General features: G+C 51.5%; 1 protein-coding gene across 1 annotated transcript in view; it reads right to left on the bottom strand.

Annotated features, from left to right (window-relative positions):
• DAAM2 (dishevelled associated activator of morphogenesis 2) overlaps positions 1–18034 on the bottom strand; it is a 319005-nt gene extending 300971 nt beyond the window's left edge. The window contains exon 1 of the mRNA XM_075339000.1: positions 17863–18034. The gene's annotated coding sequence lies outside the window, so the exon portion shown is untranslated. The remainder of the gene's footprint in view (positions 1–17862) is intronic.
• Between the last annotated feature and the right edge of the window lie 2167 nt (positions 18035–20201).

Raw genomic sequence — 20201 nt, 5'->3', positions numbered from 1 at the left:
AGCAATGGGGAGAGGAGAGAAGGGAGAGGAGAGAGGAGAGAGCAATGGGGAGAGGAGAGAGGAGAGAGCAATGGGGAGAGGAGAGAAGGGAGAGGAGAGAGGAGAGAGCAATGGGGAGAGGAGAGAAGGGAGAGGAGAGAGGAGAGAGCAATGGGGAGAGGACAGAAGGGAGAGGAGAGAGGAGAGAGCAATGGGGAGAGGGGTGAGAGGAGAGGAGAGAGGAGAGAGAAATGGGGAGAAGGGAGAGGAGAGAGGAGAGAGCAATGGGGAGAAGGGAGAGGAGAGAGCGATGGGGAGAAGGGAGAGGAGAGAGGAGAGAGCGATGGGGAGAGGAGAGAAGGGAGAGGAGAGAGCAATGGGGAGAGAGGAGAGAGGACACCCGGCAGGTTACTTTGGATAATTCAAAAAGATCCAGTTCCAAATTTCTCCAGACCTTCAGCTTGAAGCGCGGCTCCGTCCTGTCAAAGTCCTTGGTGGCTTCCACTGACCGTGCGGAGCGGCCGAAGACCAGACCCCAACCTACAAAGGTTCAATCAGGTTCCTCACAGGAATAACCTCATTCTGGTTTGAATGTAAGAAAGTGAAGAACCTCGGCCGGATTTACAGACACAGACACAAAGACACTTGTCAGATGTTCCTGACTCATTATGCTCCTCTAAATTACGCAGGAGCGTCTGACTCCAACAGACCTCATCAAGACAAGTGAGAAAGCGCTGGACTGAGGAATCGAGGGTCGATGTCTATAGAATCCATTCTACTTGTATCATTCCATCATGCAGGGACCTCCCCTATACCGGACCCATCACCCCCGTGACCTCCCTATACTGGACCCATCACCCCCGTGACCTCCCTATACTGGACCCATCACCCCCCGTGACCTCCCTATACTGGACCCATCACCCCCGTGACCTCCCTATACCGGACCCATCACCCCCGTGACCTCCCTATACTGGACCCATCACCCCCGTGACCTCCCTATACTGGACCCATCACCCCCGTGACCTCCCTATACCAAAACCATCACCCCCGTGACCTCCCTATACCGGAACCATCACCCCTGTGACCTCCCTATACCGGAACCATCACCCCCGTGACTTCTCTATACTGGACCCATCACCCCCGTGACCTCCCTATACCGGAACCATCACCCCCGTGACCTCCCTATACTGGACCCATCACCCCCATGACCTCCCTATACCGGACCCATCACCCCCGTGACCTCCCTATACCGGAACCATCACCCCCGTGACCTCCCTATACTGGACCGATCACCCCCGTGACCTCCCTATACCGGAACCATCACCCCCGTGACCTCCCTATACTGGACCCATCACCCCCGTGACCTACCTATACCGGAACCATCACCCCTGTGACCTCCCTATACCGGACCCATCACCCCCGTGACCTCCCTTTACCGGAACCATCACCCCCGTGACCTCCCTATACTGGACCCATCACCCCCGTGACCTCCCTATACTGGACCCATCACCCCCGTGACCTCTCTATACTGGACCCATCACCACCGTGACCTCTCTATACTGGACCCATCACCCCCGTGACCTCTCTATACCGGACCCATCACCTCCGGGACCTCCCTATACCGGACCCCTCACCCCTGTGACCTCCCTATACCGGACCCATCACCCCAGTGACCTCCCTATAACGGACCCATCACCCCCGTGACCTCCCTATACCGGAACCATCTACCCCGTGACCTCCCTATACTGGACCTATCACCCCCGTGACCTCCCTATACCGGAACCATCTACCCCGTGACCTCCCTATACTGGACCTATCACCCCCGGGACCTCCCTATACTGGACCTATCACCCCTGTGAACTCCTTTCTTGCGCTCTCTCTCCTCATTCTAGTATATTTTATGCCTAATAAGAACAGTTATTTTCCCTCAGACTTTTCCCGTATCCAGCGTCCGGGTATCTAGCGTCCGTACATCCAGCGTCCGTGCATCCAGTGGCTGGGCATCCAGCGGCCGAGCATCCAGCGGCCGTGCATCCAGCGGCAGGGCATCCAGCGGCCGGGCATCCAGCGGCCGGGCATCCAGTGGCAGGGCATCCAGCGGCAGGGCATCCAGCGGAAGGGCATCCAGCGGCCGGGCATCCAGCGGCCGGGCATCCAGCGGTGAAGCTTTATTTGTGTTGAAATAGGATCTGATACCAACATGAAATTCACTATAATTGTATCCAGAAAATATATTCATGTCCCAGAATAACAACGAGGAAAAGGGAAATCCAAACTCTGCTCCAGATCCGGCTGCAGAGGCTTCAGACAGTAGGAAAAGATACAATTTAATAGCTGCTACATTTTGTTTCTATAGGGGGCAGTAATATAGTGTAAAGACCAAACCGGGAGAGATGATAAACCTGCAATCACAGGCCCATATTCAGACTAAGGCTATGTGCACACGTTGCGTAAATACATGCAGTTACGCTGCGCTTTGTAGCGCAGCGTAACTGCATGCGTCCTGCGTCCCCTGCACAGTCTATGGAGATTGTGCAGGGGCCGTGCGCACGTGGCGTTTTAGAGCGCAGCACTTCTTCCGTGCGCTTTGCCGGCAGCTCCTGTCTGTCTATGGCAGGAGCTGCAGGCAGAGCGCATGGAATCGGCTTCACTACGGACATTTCTGCAGCGATTTAAAGCGCACATGTGCTCTTCAGATCGCTGCAGAAATTTCTGCAGTGAACTGTACGTAACGTGCGCACATAGCCGAAGAGGAGCCCTAAACCTGACCGCGGAGGTTGTCACCCGAAGATTACACAATGACGCTGCCACGCTAGGTACGGGGAAGTATCAAGCGAAAGGAAAGGGAAACCCTGTGTCTAGGGAAAGGGGAGATGGTGACCCCCTGACCAAACCTACTGCTGGTCCCTGGGGACCCCCCCCACCCTAGATAGGTTCTGCACTATCTGCCGAGCCAGATACCTGACCCTAGATATCTATAGTGCTAGACCCTAAATAGGGAACAGATGAGATGAGCTCTTCATTAACACCACTAACCACTATAGATGACACAGTGAGGACACACGGGGTGAAAATGCATCAGCTACTTATCCACAGATGACTCAGGTAGAAGTTCGGCAACAATACCACAGAGGAGTACAAGCCACCTGCTTGCAACCAGAGCTAATATGAACATAATAATATCCCCAGCACAAGTTCAGGGAAGATGGGATTATTTAATCACAAGTGGATTACTGATAATCAGCAGCTGGACAGAAGGAGGGTTCCGCTGGGTCCAAAAGAGGAAGAGATGAAAATAGAGCAGCAAAGCTACCTATACAAATGAATACTGACAGCAGGAACAATAGAAAGTCAGGGAGCATTCTACAGCCAAACACTGTGACCTTCTATGCCCAGAAACACCATGACTGTATATCACTCGTGACACACCCATGACAGACGCCCCCATTCAACGTCTGCGGACCCGGAGTGTCCTTAACTGCCCCATCAACTATAAACAAAGTGTAACACAAAACAACAATAAACATAAATGAAGTGTATTCAGAGGGCGAGACACAGGGCTAGGAACATGTTCACACAGTCATACAGGGAAGATGGAGGAGACACTGAAGACTTAGAATACGTGGAAAACCCCAAAATCCTAAATGTAACAGAATGGGAAGAGTGAGAGTGCTGCCAAGGGAAACTGACATAAACCACGGGGGAAAAAGAGAATTCACCAAGAAAATCCTTAACTGAGGAGCTGGGACTCCAAACATCCATCTATCTTGTCACACTGAAGGCATGTTCATGGTAAGTATCAGCAGCACCTCCCAGGATGTGACAGGGCAAACAAAGGGAGTAAAAATACCGGAATAGAAAACAAAGAAAGGAAAGAGAACTATCAGCAATTGTATACACTATACACTAAACAGGCTGTGTTCCAACAGAGAGGGAAACCGACCACACAACTAGAGGTCACCGAATCAAGCCCTGGAGTTAAACCATGAAATATAGTAGCTTTATTCTTTTACCTAGGAGCAGTATTATAGTAGTTGTAGTATAGTAACATGGGGTAAGAAACCGAGCCAGCGTTACAGAGAAATGATATGCAAGAAGGCTGTATTATAGTAGTTATATTCTTGTATATAGGAGCAGTATTATAGTAGTTATATTCTTGTACATATGGGCAGTATTATAGTAGTTATATTCTTGTATATAGGAGCAGTATTATAGTAGTTATATTCTTGTACATAGGGGCAGTATTATAGTAGTTATATTCTTGTATATAGGAGCAGTATTATAGCAGTTATATTCTTGTACATAGGGGCAGTATTATAGTAGTTATATTTTTGTACATAGGGGCAGTATTATAGTAGTTATATTCTTGTACATAGGGGCAGTATTATAGTAGTTATATTCTTGTACATAGGAACAGTATTATAGTAGTTTTATTCTTGTACATAGGGGGCAGTATTATAGTAGTTTTATTCTTGTACATAGAGGGCAGTATTATAGTAGTTATATTCTTGTATATAGGGGGCAGTATTATAGTAGTTATATTCTTGTATATAGGGGGCAGTATTATAGTAGTTATATTCTTGTACATAGGGGCAGTATTATAATATTTATATCCTTGTACATAGGGGCAGTATTATAGTAGTTATATTCTTGTATATAGGGGACAGTGTTATAGTAGTTATATTCTTGTACATAGGGGGCAGTATTATAGTAGTTATATTCTTGTATATAGGGGGCATTATTATAGTAGTTATATTCTTGTATATAGGGGGCAGTATTATAGTAGTTATATTCTTGTATATAGGGGCAGTATTATAGTAGTTATAATCTTGTACATAGGGGCAGTATTATAGTAGTTATATTCTTGTACATAGGGGCAGTATTATAGTAGTTATATTCTTGTACATAGGGGCAGTATTATAGTAGTTATATTCTTGTATATAGGGGGCAGTATTATAGTAGTTATATTCTTGTATATAGGGGGCAGTATTATAGTAGTTATATTCTTGTATATAGGGGCAGTATTATAGTAGTTATATTCTTGTACATAGGAGCAGTATTATAGTAGTTATATTCTTGTATATAGGGGGCAGTATTATAGTAGTTATATTCTTGTATATAGGGGGCAGTATTATAGTAGTTATATTCTTGTATATAGGGGGCATTATTATAGTAGTTATATTCTTGTATATAGGGGGCAGTATTATAGTAGTTATATTCTTGTATATAGGGGGCAGTATTATAGTAGTTATAATCTTGTACATAGGGGCAGTATTATAGTAGTTATATTCTTGTACATAGGGGGCAGTATTATAGTAGTTATATTCTTGTATATAGGGGGCAGTATTATAGCAGTTATATTCTTGTACATAGGGGCAGTATTATAGTAGTTATATTCTTGTATATAGGGGGCAGTATTATAGTAGTTATATTCTTGTACATAGGGGCAGTATTATAGTAGTTATATTCTTGTACATAGGGGGCAGTATTATAGTAGTTATATTCTTGTATATAGGGGCATTATTATAGTAGTTATATTCTTGTATATAGGGGGCAGTATTATAGCAGTTATATTCTTGTACATAGGGGGCAGTATTATAGTAGTTATATTCTTGTATATAGGGGCATTATTATAGTAGTTATATTCTTGTATATAGGGGGCAGTATTATAGCAGTTATATTCTTGTACATAGGGGGCAGTATTATAGTAGTTATATTCTTGTATATAGGGGGCAGTATTATAGTAGTTATATTCTTGTACATAGGGGCAGTATTATAGTAGTTATATTCTTGTATATAGGGGGCAGTATTATAGTAGTTATATTCTTGTACATAGGGGCAGTATTTTAGTAGTTATATTCTTGTACATAGGGGGCAGTATTATAGTAGTTATATTCTTGTACATAGACGGCAGTATTATAGTAGTTATATTCTTGTACATAGGGGCGGTATTATAGTAGTTATATTCTTGTACATAGGGGGCAGTATTATAGTAGTTATATTCTTGTACATAGGGGGCAGTATTATAGTAGTTATATTCTTGTACATAGGGGCAGTATTTTAGTACCGTAGTTATATTCTGTACACAGCTTGGCTCTGGGGTGAGGATCAGACCATCACACAATATATTTTCTGTGGCTTCTTGTTATGTGACACATATGAGGATTGTGCAGACATTTAGTAATTGCTGCTTTTACAGCCTCATAGTTTGACCCCAGTAAATGCCGGGTGTGATCTGCTGATCCTGGATGATGCTGGTCTTCGCTGGCCGCGCAGGTGACGTGACTTTATGGGGGGTGATGTGTGGAACGTATTAACCCGAGGCGCAACTTCCCGAACAATAAAACTCATTACTGGAATTCTGCACTAATAGGAGAAGCGGCTGAAGTCACGAGAAGCAAATGGTTATTGTGTGACAAATGGGGATACAATATTACTAATACATTACACAGTCACAGCACAAAGTATAGAAAGGCTGTGTGCACACGCTGCAGATTAGGTGCAGAACTGTTTTGCCAAAAAAAACAAAAAACTTGTTTCTGTGCGGTTTTTTTTTACATCTGTTTGGGGTTTTTTTCTGTAGCTTTTCCTGACATTGATTTCACAAAAAAAAAACACGTAACAAAAAAGTGGCCACGTCAGGGATCAGAGGAGGACGGTGTATGGCCCTCACTGCCCCTGAGCGGCCATGTCACTGGTCAGGGGAGGACGGTGTACGGCCCTCACTGCCCCTGAGCGGCCATGTCAGGAGTCAGAGGAGGACAGTGTACGGCCCTCACTGCCGGTGTATGGCCCTCACTGCCCCTGAGCGGCCATGTCAGAGGAGGACGGTGTACGGCCCTCACTGCCCCTGAGCGGCCATGTCAGAGGAGGACGGTGTACGGCCCTCACTGCCCCTGAGCGGCCATGTCAGGGGTCAGAGGAGGACGGTGTACGGCCCTCACTGCCCCTGAGCGGCCATGTCAGAGGAGGACGGTGTACGGCCCCACCCTGCCCCTGAGCGGCCATGTCACTGGTCAGAGGAGGACGGTGTACGGCCCTCACTGCCCCTGAGCGGCCATGTCACTGGTCAGGGGAGGACGGTGTACGGCCCTCACTGCCCCTGAGCGGCCATGTCAGGGGTCAGAGGAGGACGGTATACGGCCCCACCCTGCCCCTGAGCGGCCATGTCACTGGTCAGAGGAGGACGGTGTACGGCCCTCACTGCCCCTGAGCGGCCATGTCAGGAGTCAGAGGAGGACGGTGTACGGCCCTCACTGCCCCTGAGCGGCTATGTCACTGGTCAGGGGAGGACGGTGTACGGCCCTCACTGCCCCTGAGCGGCCATGTCACTGGTCAGGGGAGGACGGTGTACGGCCCTCACTGCCCCTGAGCGGCCATGTCACTGGTCAGGGGAGGACGGTGTACGGCCCTCACTGCCCCTGAGCGGCCATGTCATCACTGGTCAGGGGAGGACGGTGTACGGCCCTCACTGCCCCTGAGCACTTATGACACTTTAATTGTAAAAGCTGAGACATCGATCACCGATGAAAATTGTTTGTTTTTTATTTCAGGTAAATCTGAATCAGGCCGTGAGAGCTTGGTGCGACCTATGACTCTGTGCCATCTAATGTCTCCCCGTCTGACCGCAGACCCCTCAGGCCCCCCCCCCCCCGGCCGCACACACCGGCTCCGGCACTGTACCCACAATGTCCTAATTACATCTGTCATTAGTGATCAGGATAAGCTGCAGGCCACGGAGCCGCTCATGCAGAGCTATGAAACGCGTGACCACCGAAGTGCAGGACACGTCCAGAGCCTCAGTATAACAGGATCAGCACTGACGTGGAAACGATCCACAGGCCTCAGACTGCAGACAATCATTACCGTATAGAGACGACAGGCACCGCACTCAGCTGAGAGTCACTCCAAGCACCGCCACCTCCGGCTAACTGCACCGCCATCATACAATGTGACCCAAACCAAACTCATCATATACTCCAGTTCAAAACACTAACCATGACATACAAAGCCATGCACAACCTGTCTCCTCCCTACATCTGTGACCTAGTCTCCCGGTACCTACCTGCACGCAACCTCAGATCCTCACAAGATCAAGATCTCCTTCTCTGCTCCTCCCTTATCTCCTCTTCCCACAATCGTGTACAAGATTTCTCCCGTGCATCCCCCATACTCTGGAACGCTCTACCTCAGCACATCAGACTCTCCCCTACCGTGGAAAGCTTCAAGAGGAACCTCAAGACCCACCTCTTCCAACAAGCCTACAACCTACAACAGCCCTCAGTCCAGTAGACCACTGCGCAACCAGCTCTGTCCTCACCTATTGTACCATCACCCATTCCCTGTAGACTGTAAGCCCTCGCGGGCAGGGTCCTCTCTCCTCCTGTACCAGTCTGTTATGTACTGTTAATGATTGTTGTACGTATACCCTTTCACTTGTAAAGCGCCATGGAATAAATGGCGCTATAATAATAAATAATAATAATAATAATAATAATATACAGAGCTGACAGCATCAGAGTGAGCTACACTCACGGAAAATCACTGGATCTCACCCAAGTCTACACTCATTGCCCCCTCTACACCTACACTCGCTGCCCCCTCTACACTCGCTGCCTCCTCCACACTCACTGCCCCCTCCACACTCACTGCCCCCTCCACACTCGCTGCCCCCTCCACACTCGCTGCCCCCTCCACACCTGCACTCGCTGCCCCCTCCACACCTGCACTCGCTGCCCCCTCCACACTCGCTGCCCCCCCACACCTGCACTCGCTGCCCCCCCACACCTGCACTCGCTGCCCCCCCACACCTGCACTCGCTGCCCCCTCCACACCTGCACTCGCTGCCCCCTCCACACCTGCACTCGCTGCCCCCTCCACACTCGCTGCCCCCTCCACACTCGCTGCCCCCTCCACACTCGCTGCCCCCTCTACACTCGCTGACCCCTCTACACTCGCTGACCCCTCCACACTCGCTGACCCCTCCACACTCGCTGACCCCTCCACACTCGCTGACCCCTCCACACCTGCACTCGCTGCCCCCTCCACACCTGCACTCGCTGCCCCCTCCACACTCGCTGCCCCCCCACACCTGCACTCGCTGCCCCCCCACACCTGCACTCGCTGCCCCCCCACACCTGCACTCGCTGCCCCCTCCACACCTGCACTCGCTGCCCCCTCCACACCTGCACTCGCTGCCCCCTCCACACTCGCTGCCCCCTCCACACTTGCTGCCCCCTCCACACTCGCTGCCCCCTCTACACTCGCTGACCCCTCCACACTCGCTGACCCCTCCACACTCGCTGACCCCTCCACACTCGCTGACCCCTCCACACTCGCTGACCCCTCCACACCTGCACTCGCTGCCCCCTCCACATTCGCTGCCCCCTCCACACCTGCACTCGCTGCCCCCTCACACCTGCACTCGCTGCCCCCTCCACACCTGCATTCACTGCCCCCTCTACACCTGCACTCGCTGCTCCCTCTACACTTGCTGCCCCCTCCACACTCGCTGCCCCCTCCACACTCGCTGCCCCCTCCACACTCGCTGCCCCCTCCACACTCGCTGCCCCCTCCACATCTGCACTCACTGCCCCCTCCACACCTGCACTCGCTGCCCCCTCCACACTCGCTGCCTCCTCCACACCTGCACTCGCTGCCCCCTCACACCTGCACTCGCTGCCCCCTCCACACTCGCTGCCCCCTCCACACCTGCACTCGCTGCCCCCTCCACACCTACACTCGCTGCCCCCTCCACACCTACACTCGCTGCCCCCTCCACACCTGCACTCGCTGCCCCCTCTACACCTGCACACCTGCATTCACTGCCTCCGCTACACATGCACGCTCTCTGCCTCCGCTACACACGCACGCTCTCTGCCTACGCTACACACGCACGCTCTCTGCCTCTGCTACACACGCATGCTCTCTGCCTCCGCTACACACGCACGCTCTCTGCCTCCGCTACACACGCACGCTCTCTGCCTCCGCTACACACGCTCTCTGCCTCCGCTACACACGCACGCTCTCTGCCTCCGCTACATATGCTCTCTGCCTCCGCTACACACGCACGCTCTCTGCCTCCGCTACATATGCTCTCTGCCTCTGCTACACACGCTCTCTGCCTCCGCTACACATGCTCTCTGCCTCCGCTACGCACGCTCTCTGCCTCCGCTACGCACGCTCTCTGCCTCCGCTCACGCACGCTCTCTGCCTCCGCTCACGCACGCTCTCTGCCTCCGCTCACGCACGCTCTCTGCCTCCGCTCACGCACGCTCTCTGCCTCCGCTCACGCACGCTCTCTGCCTCCGCTCACGCACGCTCTCTGCCTCCGCTCACGCACGCCCTCCGCCTCCGCTCACGCACGCTCTCCGCCTCCGCTCACGCACGCTCTCCGCCTCCGCTCACGCACGCTCTCCGCCTCCGCTCACGCACGCTCTCCGCCTCCGCTCACGCACGCTCTCCGCCTCCGCTACATCTGCACTCAGTTTCCCTCCTATAAATCTACATTTTTGCACTTTCAGAGCTGGAGATCTGTTACCGTATTTGCTGACATCAGGATGAGCGCAGAATCCAGAACATATTTATTGCATCTGACACAAGAAGGAAACAGAAGACGAATGTTGGGGATTAAGCAAATTGCAAGAAGCCCCGTGTGGATGCCTCGTACTCGTCATTTGTTCTGTGTCTGGCTTCACATGGGACATCACTGCTGTCACTGAACAGAAGCCTCAGCACACAGAGGCCTTTCTTCTCCAGAGCAGCAGCGTCCAACCAGGGAGGCAGCAAGGGACAGCAGTGCCCCCTAGCAGCGGGAGCTGGTACTGCAGACTCTGGTGTTGTCTCCTTACAATATATCCGGAATGTACAGTTCCAGAAACATGTCCTCCAGTTAATAATTCCTTATCCAGCAAGTGATCTGTACCCCTTTCCCTGATTCTGGGGTATGACCTGTGCCCCTTTCCCTGATTCTGGGGTATGACCTGTGCCCCTTTCCTTGATTCTGGGGTATGACCTGTACCCTCTTTCCCTGCTTCTGGGGTATGACCTGTACCCTCTTTCCCTGCTTCTGGGGTATGACCTGTACCCTCTTTCCCTGATTCTGGGGTATGACCTGTGCCCCTTTCCTTGATTCTGGGGTATGACCTGTACCCTCTTTCCCTGCTTCTGGGGTATGACCTGTGCCCCTTTCCCTGCTTCTGGGGTATGACCTGTGCCCCTTTCCCTGCTTCTGGGGTATGACCTGTGCCCCCTTTCCCTGCTTCTGGGGTATGACCTGTGCCCCTTTCCCTGCTTCTGGGGTATGACCTGTGCCCCCTTTCCCTGCTTCTGGGGTATGACCTGTACCCTCTTTCCCTGCTTCTGGGGTATGACCTGTGCCCCCTTTCCCTGCTTCTGGGGTATGACCTGTGCCCCTTTCCCTGCTTCTGGGGTAGTAGCTTTCTGGCTGCACCTCTCATTGATCCGTCACCTGTTGGCTTGCACCTCTTGAAGACGTTCTCCTCCAGCTCTGCTATAAACCTTTGGGCTCTTCCACGGCGCACATACTTCTGGACGCTGCGCCAAAACCACAAACACCTGCATCTGTTTTCAGATTTCCACAACACTCAGATTTACCATATAAAACATGTAGAGACAGCGGAGGAGAGAACAGCAGCGTTATTAACCCCTCGGCAGACAGAAAATGCACCGTATATATGCGGACGGACGCAGCCGAGCAGAGGTGGACGGACACAGCCGAGCAGAGGCGGCCAGACACAGCCGAGCAGAGGCGGCCGGACCCAGCAGAGCAGAGGCGGCCGGACACAGCCGAGCAGAGGCGGCCGGACCCAGCAGAGCAGAGGCGGCCGGACCCAGCAGAGCAGAGGCGGCCGGACCCAGCAGAGCAGAGGCGGCCGGACCCAGCAGAGCAGAGGCGGCCGGACCCAGCAGAGCAGAGGCGGCCGGACACAGCCGAGCAGAGGCGGCCAGACACAGCCGAGCAGAGGCGGCCGGACCCAGCAGAGCAGAGGCGGCCGGACCCAGCAGAGCAGAGGCGGCCGGACCCAGCAGAGCAGAGGCGGCCGGACACAGCCGAGCAGAGGCGGCCGGACCCAGCCGAGCAGAGGCGGCCGGACCCAGCAGAGCAGAGGCGGCCGGACACAGCAGAGCAGAGGCGGCCGGACACAGCCGAGCAGAGGCGGCCAGACACAGCCGAGCAGAGGCGGCCGGACCCAGCCGAGCAGAGGCGGCCGGACCCAGCAGAGCAGAGGCGGCCGGACCCAGCAGAGCAGAGGCGGCCGGACCCAGCAGAGCAGAGGCGGCCGGACCCAGCAGAGCAGAGGCGGCCGGACCCAGCAGAGCAGAGGCGGCCGGACCCAGCAGAGCAGAGGCGGCCGGACCCAGCAGAGCAGAGGCGGCCGGACCCAGCAGAGCAGAGGCGGCCGGACCCAGCAGAGCAGAGGCGGCCGGACCCAGCAAAGCAGAGGCGGCCGGACCTAACAGAGCAGAGGCGGCCGGACCCAGCAAAGCAGAGGCGGCCGGACCTAACAGAGCAGAGGCGGCCGGACCCAGCAGAGCAGAGGCGGCCGGACCCAGCAGAGCAGAGGCAGCTGGACCCAGCAGAGCAGAGGCGGCCGGACCCATCACAGCAGAGGCGGCCGGACCCAACAGAGCAGAGGCGGCCGGACCCAGCAGAGCAGAGGCGGGCGGACCCAGCAGAGCAGAGGCGGCTGGACCCAGCAGAGCAGAGGCGGCTGGACCCAGCAGAGCAGAGGCGGCAGCTGCAACTGTGCCTGTTACTTTATCTTCAATTTAAAGTATTAGAGTTTTGAATGTGGCTTTACTCATCAAAACATCATAGAGGTACCTATAACGTTACATAGGACTGCAGGTAATTGCTGAATATTCAAGTGCACCTGCAATACAGCCCCAAAATGTTAAGTAACTAATTCTGAAGGGGTTAAACTAGAAACAAGTCTTCACAATAAAGTATCTGCCTTCTGGTTACAGTTTCCCAGAACTCAAGGGGTTAAATCCTTGCTCCAGCAATGTCCTCCTCATACACTGCGATAACATAAGAAGGACCTGGACCCTCTCCCCACAGACTCTGGAGACCCTCTCCCCACAGACTCTGGAGACCCTCTCCCCACAGACTCTGGAGACCCTCTCCCCACAGACTCTGGAGACCCTCTCCCCACAGACTCTGGAGACCCTCTCCCCACAGACTCTGGAGACCCTCTCCCCACAGACTCTGGAGACCCTCTCCCCACAGACTCTGGAGACCCTCTCCCCACAGACCATGGAGACCCTCTCCCCACAGACCATGGAGACCCTCTCCCCACAGACCATGGAGACCCTCTCCCCACAGACTCTGGAGACCCTCTCCCCACAGACTCTGGAGACCCTCTCCCCACAGACCGTGGAGACCCTCTCCCCACAGACCGTGGAGACCCTCTCCCCACAGACTCTGGAGACCCTCTCCCCACAGACTCTGGAGACCCTCTCCCCACAGACTCTGGAGACCCTCTCCCCACAGACTCTGGAGACCCTCTCCCCACAGACCATGGAGACCCTCTCCCCACAGACTCTGGAGACCCTCTCCCCACAGACCATGGAGACCCTCTCCCCACAGACCATGGAGACCCTCTCCCCACAGACCATGGAGACCCTCTCCCCACAGACCATGGAGACCCTCTCCCCACAGACCATGGAGACCCTCTCCCCACAGACTCTGGAGACCCTCTCCCCACAGACCCTGGAGACCCTCTCCCCACAGACCCTGGAGACCCTCTCCCCACAGACCCTGGAGACCCTCTCCCCACAGACCATGGAGACCCTCTCCCCACAGACTCTGGAGACCCTCTCCCCACAGACCATGGAGACCCTCTCCCCACAGACCATGGAGACCCTCTCCCCACAGACCATGGAGACCCTCTCCCCACAGACCATGGAGACCCTCTCCCCACAGACCCTGGAGACCCTCTCCCCACAGACTCTGGAGACCCTCTCCCCACAGACTCTGGAGACCCTCTCCCCACAGACTCTGGAGACCCTCTCCCCACAGACCCTGGAGACCCTCTCCCCACAGACCCTGGAGACCCTCTCCCCACAGACTCTGGAGACCCTCTCCCCACAGACCATGGAGACCCTCTCCCCACAGACCATGGAGACCCTCTCCCCACAGACCATGGAGACCCTCTCCCCACAGACTCTGGAGACCCTCTCCCCACAGACCATGGAGACCCTCTCCCCACAGACTCTGGAGACCCTCTCCCCACAGACTCTGGAGACCCTCTCCCCACAGACCCTGGAGACCCTCTCCCCACAGACTCTGGAGACCCTCTCCCCACAGACTCTGGAGACCCTCTCCCCACAGACCATGGAGACCCTCTCCCCACAGACCATGGAGACCCTCTCCCCACAGACCATGGAGACCCTCTCCCCACAGACCATGGAGACCCTCTCCCCACAGACCCTGGAGACCCTCTCCCCACAGACTCTGGAGACCCTCTCCCCACAGACCCTGGAGACCCTCTCCCCACAGACTCTGGAGACCCTCTCCCCACAGACTCTGGAGACCCTCTCCCCACAGACTCTGGAGACCCTCTCCCCACAGACCCTGGAGACCCTCTCCCCACAGACTCTGGAGACCCTCTCCCCACAGACTCTGGAGACCCTCTCCCCACAGACCCTGGAGACCCTCTCCCCACAGACCATGGAGACCCTCTCCCCACAGACTCTGGAGACCCTCTCCCCACAGACCATGGAGACCCTCTCCCCACAGACTCTGGAGACCCTCTCCCCACAGACCATGGAGACCCTCTCCCCACAGACCATGGAGACCCTCTCCCCACAGACTCTGGAGACCCTCTCCCCACAGACTCTGGAGACCCTCTCCCCACAGACCATGGAGACCCTCTCCCCACAGACTCTGGAGACCCTCTCCCCACAGACCATGGAGACCCTCTCCCCACAGACCATGGAGACCCTCTCCCCACAGACCATGGAGACCCTCTCCCCACAGACCCTGGAGACCCTCTCCCCACAGACTCTGGAGACGTCGCTCATTCAGAGACTCGGCCAAAGAGAAAACACAGATACATTGTAACAACATCAGAAGAGAATATGAAACAAACAACAACAACCGAAAACTCCACAATCACTAAACCCAGACCCCAGACCCCAGACCCCAGAGCCTCCACATGACACCGATAGATCCCCAGAAAGTGCTCCGCTACCACTGACACCCAGGATCACACACACTGAGGATGGTAGTCAGAGGACATCAAGACACGCAACATTGTAACCAAGCCCAGAGGAGACGCAAAATATCAGGCTTACAAGGGTCGGAGGCAAAGCGTTACATAGGACTGCAGGTGACATCTGCTACAATATCTGTACAAAAATATATCACTGTTATCCATGGTGTTACATAGGACTGCAGGTGACTACTACATTATCTGTACTCAGATATCACTGTGTTATCTGTGGTGTTACATAGGACTGCAGGTGACTACTACATTATCTGTACTCAGATATCACTGTGTTATCTGTGGTGTTACATAGGACTGCAGGTGACTACTACATTATCTGTACTCAGAGAGATATCATTGTATTATATGTGGTGTTACATAGGACTGCAGGTGACTACTACATTATCTGTACTCAGAGAGATATCATTGTATTATATGTGGTGTTACATAGGACTGCAGGTGACATCTACTACATTATCTGTACTCAGAGATATCACTGTATTATCTGTGGTGTTACATAGGACTGCAGGTGACTACTACATTATCTGTACTCAGAGAGATATCACTGTATTATCTGTGGTGTTACATAGGACTGCAGGTGACATCTACTACATTATCTGTACTCAGAGATATCACTGTGTTATCTGTGGTGTTACATAGGACTGCAGGTGACATCTACTACATTATCTGTACTCAGAGCTATCACTGTGTTATCTGTGGTGTTACATAGGACTGCAGGTGACATCTACTACATTATCTGTACTCAGAGAGATATCACTGTGTTATCTGTGGTGTTACATAGGACTGCAGGTGACATCTACTACATTATCTGTACTCAGAGAGATATCACTGTGTTATCTGTGGTGGTTACATAGGACTGCAGGTGACATCTACTACATTATCTGTACTCAGAGAGATATCACTGTGTTATCTGTGGTGTTACATAGGACTGCAGGTGACATCTACTACATTATCTGTACTCAGAGATATCACTGTATTATCTGTGGTGTTACATAGGACTGCAGGTGACATCTACTACATTATCTGTACTCAGAGATATCACTGTGTTATCTGTGGTGGTTACATAGGACTGCAGGTGACATCTACTACATTATCTGTACTCAGAGAGATATCACTGTGTTATCTGTGGTGGTTACATAGGACTGCAGGTGACATCTACTACATTATCTGTACTCAGAGAGATATCACTGTGTTATCTGTGGTGTTACATAGGACTGCAGGTGACATCTACTACATTATCTGTACTCAGAGATATCACTGTATTATCTGTGGTGTTACATAGGACTGCAGGTGACATCTACTACATTATCTGTACTCAGAGAGATATCACTGTGTTATCTGTGGTGTTACATAGGACTGCAGGTGACATCTACTACATTATCTGTACTCAGAGATATCACTGTGTTATCTGTGGTGTTACATAGGACTGCAGGTGACATCTACTACATTATCTGTACTCAGAGATATCACTGTGTTATCTGTGGTGTTACATAGGACTGCAGGTGACATCTACTACATTATCTGTACTCAGAGAGATATCACAGTGTTATCTGTGGTGTTACATAGGACTGCAGGTGACATCTACTACATTATCTGTACTCAGAGATATCACTGTGTTATCTGTGGTGTTACATAGGACTGCAGGTGACATCTACTACATTATCTGTACTCAGAGATATCACTGTGTTATCTGTGGTGTTACATAGGACTGCAGGTGACATCTACTACATTATCTGTACTCAGAGAGATATCACTGTGTTATCTGTGGTGTTACATAGGACTGCAGGTGACATCTACTACATTATCTGTACTCAGAGAGATATCACTGTGTTATCTGTGGTGTTACATAGGACTGCAGGTGACATCTACTACATTATCTGTACTCAGAGATATCTCTGTGTTATCTGTGGTGTTACATAGGACTGCAGGTGACATCTACTACATTATCTGTACTCAGAGAGATATCACTGTGTTATCTGTGGTGTTACATAGGACTGCAGGTGACATCTACTACATTATCTGTACTCAGAGATATCTCTGTGTTATCTGTGGTGTTACATAGGACTGCAGGTGACATCTACTACATTATCTGTACTCAGAGAGATATCACTGTGTTATCTGTGGTGTTACATAGGACTGCAGGTGACGTCTACTATATGATCTGTGGTGTTACATGGGACTGCAGACAACACATACACCATTGCCACTTCTATAAACAGACAGGTAAATGGCAGCCTCAGCTCTGCTACATCCGCAGCTTCCATTTCCCACAGAGCAGTGTATTCCAGGGTCGCTCCCATTACACACAATGCATTCTATGCCCTCGCCACTCCAGGCTTGCTGTGCCCATGGTGGTGCCCTGGCAGGAGGAAGGGTTAATGCACAGGGCAGGGGCTCAGCACAAGCTCCAGATCGGGATCTGCTCCATTTGTTTATGCAGCTGTTGAGATTTTGGGAGAACAGGAAAAATCCCCCCATGAGTGAGGGGCACAGGGGGGACAGGGGCACAGGGGGACAGGGGCACAGGGACACAGGGGGGACAGGGGCACAGGGGGCACAGGGGGGACAGGGGCACAGGGGGGGACAGGGGCACAGGGGGGACAGGGGCACAGGGGGACAGGGGCCTTACCAGTGCTGCCGAGGCTCAGGCTGCCGCTGCGTCCATCCCGGCCAGTGCTGCTGCTGCTGAGGCTGCTGTGCAGGGTGTGTGTCTGCAGACGATCACATCAGGAACTGCCTGCCATTCCTCCGCTCAGGCAGGAGGCTGGCCCACCGCTGCTACTGTGCAGCCAGCCTTAAAGGCGCAGGCTCCGGCTCTGCCTTCATTACACTGCACAGAGCTGCAGCAGAGGGACTGATACATTGTAACCAGAGGCATCATTAACCCTGTGCATCCGGGAGGAAGCTGCAGAGCTCCTGGTGGCCCTCACTCAGCAGAAGGGACCAGACCAATTCATATAAAAAAATCAAATCAAATCTTTATTTTATATTATGGTATAATTATTAATTATTATTAATATTATTATTAATAATAAAAAATAATAATATCAGAATAAATATTAATATTCCATGAATAATAAGTTAAAACAGAATGAATAAAAATATACAGTAATAATAAATATAAATGTATATATATATATATATATATATATATATATATATATATATATATCAATATCAAAATCCTGGCTCCACACATGCTCTAAATACAGGAATTATTATTTATTTATTGATTATGAATTTCTTTTATAGCTCCAACATATTCCGCAGCGCTTCACAGGTGTGATCATCGCTGTGCCCATTGGGGCTCACAATCTAAATTCCCTATCACTCTTTGGAGTGTGGGAGGAAATCTGGAGCAACCCCCGCAAACACAGAGAGAACATACAAACTCCCTGCAGATGTTGTCTTTGGTAGGAATTGACTGGGACAACAGAACCGAAAACATACAGTGCTAACCAATGAGCCACCACATAGTGCTAACCACTGAGCCATCATATAGTGCAAACCACTGAGCCACTGTATAGTGCAAACCACTGAGCCACCACATAGCGCTATCCACTGAGCCACCACATAGTGCTAACCACTGAGCCATCATATAGTGCAAACCACTGAGCCACTGTATAGTGCAAACCACTGAGCCACCACATAGCGCTATCCACTGAGCCACCACATAGTGCTAACCACTGATTCACCGTACAGTGCTAACCAATGAGCCACCACATAGTGCTATCCACTGATCCACTGTATAGTGCTAACCACTGAGCCACTGTATAGTGCAAACCACTGAGCCACCACATAGTGCTAACCACTGAGCCACCACATAGTGCTAACCACTGAGCCACCGTATAGTGCAAACCACTGAGCCACCATATAGTGCTATCCACTGAGCCACCACATAATGCTAACCACTGATTCACCATATAGTGCTAACCAATGAGCCACTACATAGTGCTATCCACTGATCCACTGTATAGTGCTAACCACTGAGCCACTGTATAGTGCAAACCACTGAGCCACCACAAAGTGTTATCCACTAAGCCACCACATAGTGCTTACCACTGAGCCAATGTATAGTGCAAACCACTGAGCCACCGCATAGTGCTAACCACTGAGCCATTGTATAGTGTTAACCACTGAATAACTGTTTAGTGCTAACTACTGAGCCACTGGACAGTGCTAACCACTGAGCCACTGTATAGTACTGACCACAGAACCATCATATCATATAGTGCTAGCCACTGTATAGTGCTGACCACTGTATAGTGCTAACCACTGAGCCACTGTATAATGCTAACTACTGAGCCACCATACAGTGCTAACCACTGAGTCACCATATAGTGCTAATCACTGAGCCACTTTATGGTGCTAACCACTGATCACCATATTATTATTATTATTATTATTTATTATTATAGCGCCATTTATTCCATGGCGCTTTACAAGTGAAAGGGTATACGTACAACAATCATTAACAGTACATAACAGACTGGTACAGGAGGAGAGAGGACCCTGCCCGCGAGGGCTTACAGTCTACAGGGAATGGGTGATGGTACAATATAGTGCTAACCACTGAGCCATTATATAGTGCTAACCACTGAGCCACTGTAAAGTGCTAACCACTGAGCCACCATATAGCGCTAACAACTGAGCTACCGCATACAGCGGACCACTGAACAATTGCACAGTGCTAACCATTGAGCCACTGTATAGTACTTACCACTGAGCCATCATATAGTGCTAACCACTGAGCCACTGTATAGTGCTGACCACTGAGCCATTGTATAGTGCTAACCACTGAGCTTCCACATAGTGCCACTGTATAGGTTAAAAGTTGCCAGTTCTTGCTCTTATTTTATTCCATTTATTGTATTATCGTATACATAAACACTTTTTCTTTTTCAATGGCTCTTACAATCCTGCACATATAAAGCTTCTTATTTAGTGCTAATTGTGTAGTTATGCAGA

This window comes from Anomaloglossus baeobatrachus, chromosome 3 (assembly GCF_048569485.1).
Source record: "Anomaloglossus baeobatrachus isolate aAnoBae1 chromosome 3, aAnoBae1.hap1, whole genome shotgun sequence".
In the NCBI taxonomy this organism is placed as follows: Eukaryota; Metazoa; Chordata; class Amphibia; order Anura; family Aromobatidae; genus Anomaloglossus; species Anomaloglossus baeobatrachus.
Note: the sequence above shows the minus strand (reverse complement) of the source record. Positions and strands in the feature narration are given on the sequence as shown.